This window comes from Rana temporaria, chromosome 9 (genome assembly GCF_905171775.1).
Source record: "Rana temporaria chromosome 9, aRanTem1.1, whole genome shotgun sequence".
Taxonomy (NCBI): Eukaryota; Metazoa; Chordata; class Amphibia; order Anura; family Ranidae; genus Rana; species Rana temporaria.
Genome location: NC_053497.1, coordinates 130,936,150 through 130,941,913, shown reverse-complemented (window position 1 = coordinate 130,941,913; position 5,764 = coordinate 130,936,150). Strand labels below are relative to the sequence as shown.

General features: G+C 48.1%; 1 pseudogene; it reads left to right on the top strand.

The window, feature by feature from the left end:
- Positions 1-5,633: 5,633 nt before the first annotated feature.
- On the top strand, positions 5,634-5,764 carry LOC120914674 (annotated as a pseudogene).

Here is a 5,764-nt window from a genome sequence, read left to right as displayed (position 1 = left end):
CTGATGAGGATGCACCGTGTCCACGACCACCACTGTTGCCTCTAGACGCAGAGCCTGCTTGCCCTCTTTTATCGGCTCGTGACTCTCTGCTTCTCCTTGTTGTCCTTCCAGACATACTAATGGCCTGCAGAGGACACAGACAGTACACCACGTGAAAGTACTTGTAGAAATATCCCCTGCCTGTAGTATTAACATTCAGTCCAGTATACAGTCCACCACGTGAGAATACTGCAGCTAGCACAATCACCTGCCTTCCTGTCAGTAAGTTAGGAAGAGTGGATCTAGCTAAACTCAATACAGTGTATAAATATATATACAACACCTGGGATGAATATATATCCTCTACACACTGTAACTCTAACTGATTAGCCTGCCTGCAATAAAAGACCCTCTCTCTGTCTTAACCACCGCAACACACTACACAAGGCCGACTTGCAGGCAGCCTTTTATAGTGTGGGGCGTGTACTAAACCCCTTGAGCCATAATTGGCAAAAGCCACCCTGGCTTTGGCCAATTATGGCTCTCTGTTTTTATCAAGTTGCGATTGGCCAAACATGCGGGTCATAGTGCATGCTTGGCCAATCATCAGCCAACAATGCACTGCGATGCCGCAGTGAATTATGGGCTGTGACACACCACTCAAATTTGTCGCGAACGGCCCATAACATACGATGTTCGAGTCGAACGTGAGTTCGACTCGAACATGAAGCTCATTCCTACCCCAGAGGGGCCTATTCCGCAGATGAGCCCCCCACCACTTACATTACATATGTTATCTGCCACCATCAAAGACCAAGGACACCGTCGTTACACAGCTGCTATGACAACCCGAATCCAGTGAACCTAAAAGATAATAAAACAAACGAACAACACACCAATACAGACAAACAGGAAGGGTGGGTGGGGGAAAACTGCCTCCTTCTGTCTCACTCCACAGTGAACTGTTCCCTGCAGTCCCCGCCTTCTCTTTTATACTGCCCCTCCCCTTTCTCAAACATTTCACATCCTGCCACCTCCCCTTCACATCTCCTCCACCTTAACCCCTTGTTGGCTCACTTTCCACCTAGTCATGTCCTGCCTTCCGCTACTTGTCTCTTTGTTTTCTCCACTTCGGGCCTCACTTGGCCAGGGTAGTCAAGATATCCCCACCTTTTTACCCCTTAAAACTCCCCACACCCCGTTTCCCAACACCACCAATGAAACAACCACACAGGAGTTTGGAGTATAAATGGCCATAGCAGCCTTTTACAAATAACATTTGTAACGACAACTTTTAAATATACACAGCCTGTTGGTCTTTGACGGCACCCAAACTTAACATTTTCCACCACTACACTGCAAGACCTTTCTAGGGTTGTCCCGATACCACTTTTTTAGGACCGAGTACAATTACCGATACTTTTTTTCAAGTACTCGCCGATACCGAATACCGATACTTTTTTTTAAATGTGTCCACAAATGCAGCCATGTCCCCCACGAATGCAGCGATGTCCCCCACAGATGCAGCCATGTCCCCCATATATGCAGCCATGTTCCCCACGAATGCAGCCATGTCCCCCACATATGCAGCCATGTCGCCCACATATGCAGCCATGTCGCCCACATATGCAGCCATGTCCCCCACATATGCAGCCATGTCTCCCCATACCTAGATGCCGCCGCTGCCTAGTTAATCAGCGTGCGGGGAACATTACAGCTTTCATTTGAATAGCTGTGTGTTCCCCACCGTGCTGCGTATAGACACTCCCCCTTGCTCGGGATTGGACGGGTGATCTGCACTTTGATAGACAGATCACCCGTCTAATCCCGAGCAAGGGGGAGTGTCTATACGCAGCACGGCGGGGAACAGACAGCTATTCAAATGAAAGCTGTAATGTTCCCCGCACCCTGATTAACTAGGCGGCGGCAGCGGCGTTGTTGCGGTATGCGGCGGCATTGCGGCGGCGGCGGGGGGGGGGGGATAGTATCGGATCTGGCATCGGGGGCACAAGTACTCCCGCAAATGCTCAGTATCGGTATCGGGACAACCCTACTTTTTACCATACCAGGCCTCCAGCCATATCACCAGCTCAGAGACAACCCCTTTACCTGCAGTGCAACCATAACTGTATTGCAGCAGACTGTTCCACTGGAATACCCCTTAGGGGCCCATACCACCGATGTGCCCCCCACAACTTCCATCACATATGTCATCTGCCACCAGCAAAGACCAAGGACACCGACACAACCCGTAAGGATAACACCTTACCCTTAAGGGCCCCTTCACACCCGCAGGGCACACTGAATCCCATCCTGAAGACCCAGTTCCCACAGGTCTATACCCACCACTGAAAGGTGAACTTCATCACCTCGCAGGTACAATGCCACATTAATCTCCAACTCTGTGTGTCTGATAACCAAACCCCCATTACATGAGACAAATCTACCCACCACCTTGTTTACCTTGATGCAAGCATTATTGATCCTTGTCACCGATTTTTGGGATCCTTCCAGAGCCTGAAACAACTCTGTGACATCAGCATTTAGCCCACTGAGGGCTGACTCTGAGTGACAGAAGAGCACAAGTAAGTGCCCTTCTGTGACCCAGAAGGCCAGAAAGGCTTTCTATTTTAAAGCAGAGGTCTGGCTTTAAAAAAAAAATATTTTGAAAGTCAGCAGCTACAAACACTTACCTGTCCAGGGTGCCCGCGATGTCTGCAGCCAAAGCCGAGCAATCGCTCGGGTCTCGGCTGCCCCGCCGCCATCCTCGGTGAGGGAATCAGGAAGTGAAGTGAAGCGTTGCAGCTTCATTGCCCGATTCCCTACTGTGTATGCGCGAGCCGCACGGCTCTATGTGAATGGGTGGCTGGCTTTTAATTAAAAAAAAAAATCAGCGGAGCTCCGCTTTAATTAGTTCATGTTAATTTATGTTCTGGTTACCTCCTCTTAAAACTTTATATAAGGTTGTATCCTTGGTTCTATTAAACACTCCGGCCCGGATTCACAGAGAGCGGTTGCACATTACGCTGCCGTAGCGCAAATAAAATTCGCTATGCCGATGCAGCGCATAGAGGCAAGCATGGAATTCACAAAGCCACTGCTCCCAAAACTGCGCTGGGTTTCGAAGGCGTAGGTGGAAGTGGCCGTGAGCCATGCAAATGAGGCGTGACCCCATGCAAATGATGGTCCGAGCGCCAGACAGATACGTATCACGAATTGCGCATGTGCCGGGACGTGGACGCATCCCTCTGCGCATGCTCACAACCACGTCGGAACAACTGCCTAAGATACGCCGGATCACTGCGTACGCCATGAACGTAATCTACGCCCAGCCAGACTCACGTCCAACGTAAAATACGCCGGCTTGAGTTCCCTGGTGCAGACCTTTGCATGTCTGCTGCTGGGTTACACCTGCTTTATGGGGCTTAACTTTACGCCGGATGTACAACTTACGCGCACATCGCGTAGCCTGCGTCGGGCGCACGTACGTTCGTGAATCGCAGTATTTCCCTCATTTGCATATTTTAATAGCTAAACAATGGGAGCGACCAGCCTAAATGTGCGCCCACGCTACGCCGGCGTAGGCAAGTTACGTCGGCGGGTTGAAGCCTGTTTCTAGGCGTATCTTAGTTTGTGGGTCCGGCGCACAGATATCATGGCGCATATTTGCACTTACGCGGCGTATCTTGAGATACGTTGGCGTAAGTGCTTTGTGAATCGGGGCCTCCATGTTCAGTAGACAAACAAGTATCGTCTCGTTGTGTGCTTGAGAGCAGCTGGAATATCTGATATCTATATCCTGACTGATAGGAAGCGGTATATGACGGAAGCACTCAAGCGGAGTGTGGGACGTTCCTTTACATATACAAAAAAATATTTTTTTTATTAAATTTTTTTGAAGCCTTTTTGGCTATTTTTTTTTTTTTTTTAAGGGTGGACCTCCACTTTAACCACTTCCATACCAGGCACTTACGCACCTTCCCGCCCAAGCCAATATTCAGCTTTCAGCGCTGTCGCAATTTGAATGACAATTGCGCGGTCACGCTACACTGTACCCAAATGAAATTTTTATCATTTTGTTCCCACAAATAGAGCTTGCTTTTGGTGTTATTTGATCACCTCTGCGATTTTTATTTTTTGCGCAACAACTAAAAAAAGACCAACATTTTTGAAATAATTTTATTTTTTTATTGTTAATTTTTTTGTAAATAAGTACGTTTTTCTTTTCAATTATGGGCACTCATAGGCGGCACTGATAGGCACACTGGGCACTCTCTGACGGCACTGATGGGCACTCATGGGTGGCACAGATGGGCACTGATAGGTGGGCACTGGGCATAGATGGGCACTAAGAGGTGGCACTGATGGACACTGGGTGGCACTGATGAACAATGGGTGACACTGAGGGGTGGCACTGATGGCATTGCTGGGCATCATTAGTCAGTGCCCATGTTGCCAGTCAGTGCCCATTTGTGGGCACTGATTGGCATTAATTGTATTCAATTTTGTTTTATTTTATTTATTTATTGTTTTTTTTTCATCAATCTGTGCTCTATTAAGCACCGGGGGGCACTCCCTGGTGGTCCAGTGTGGCGATCCGAGGGGGGGCTGCGCTGATAAACAATCAGCGCGAGCCGCCGATTGGCTCTCCTCTACTCGCGTTTGTCAGACGCGAGTGAGGAAGAGCCGGTCAACGGCTCTTCCTGTTTACATCGTGATCAGCCGTGATTGGACATGGCTAATCACGTGGTAAGAGCCTCCGCCGGAGGCTCTTTACCGAGATCGGAGATGCAGGGTGTCAGACTGACACCCCGCATCACCGATCGCCGCGCGCCCCCACGGGCACGCGCCGACATGAAATCCTGCAGGACGTCAATCTCCTATTGACCGGGCGGGAAGTGGTTAAGTACAGATCTGTGAAGACAGGAGGGGTCACTCATAACAATGTATGCAATGCAATTCATAGAACTCAATCACAACCTGTCAGCCAAACCTCAGCTCTTCTATTAAAGCAACTTCAACACACATTTTGAAACTTCACTTTGGTGGAGGTTTCAACTTTCACACACCTTCTGCATTTGCTTGGAAGGCTTCATCACTGGATTTCACAGTTGTATATGGATTTTATTATGGGCTCACAATAATAAGTGTTGTATCAATGATTTCATTTTATCTATTTGCATAAGGTTGATAATTTGCATAAGGTTGATAATTTGCATAAGGTCGATACATTCTACCCTATTTGGAGTAGAAGACAAATATCAAATAATGTAATCTATTTTATGACAGCGCAGCACATCCACATTTCAATTTAGGGTGATGTTATCACTTTATTGTTCGCAGCTTTTTTTTTCACTGGTGCACAAGATATTTTTATACACTGACACTATGGGGGTTATTTACTAAAGGCAAATCCACTTTGCACTACAAGTACTATAAAATCAGCAGAGCTTCCCCTCAGATTTACAGCGACTGCACTTTCAGTGCACTTGTAGTGCAAAGTGGATTTTCCTTTCGTAAATAACCCCCAATGGCTACTCCCAACATCACCCTTTTATAGTGAGGGGTTAGGTGACCAGCTCCCTGCACTACTGGCTGCTGACAAGAGTCATGGGCTGCGCTAATCACAGACAAAAGTCACCAGTTTGAAGAGAATCGCTTCTCGGCCTTTTGGCTAAGATCAAGTGTAGTATCTGTTCTTATCAGTTGCCAATAGGTGGTGCTAAGCTGACTGTCCCCGGTACCCTGTGGCAGGGGGAAAGGGATGGCAGTCGGAGGACGCTAA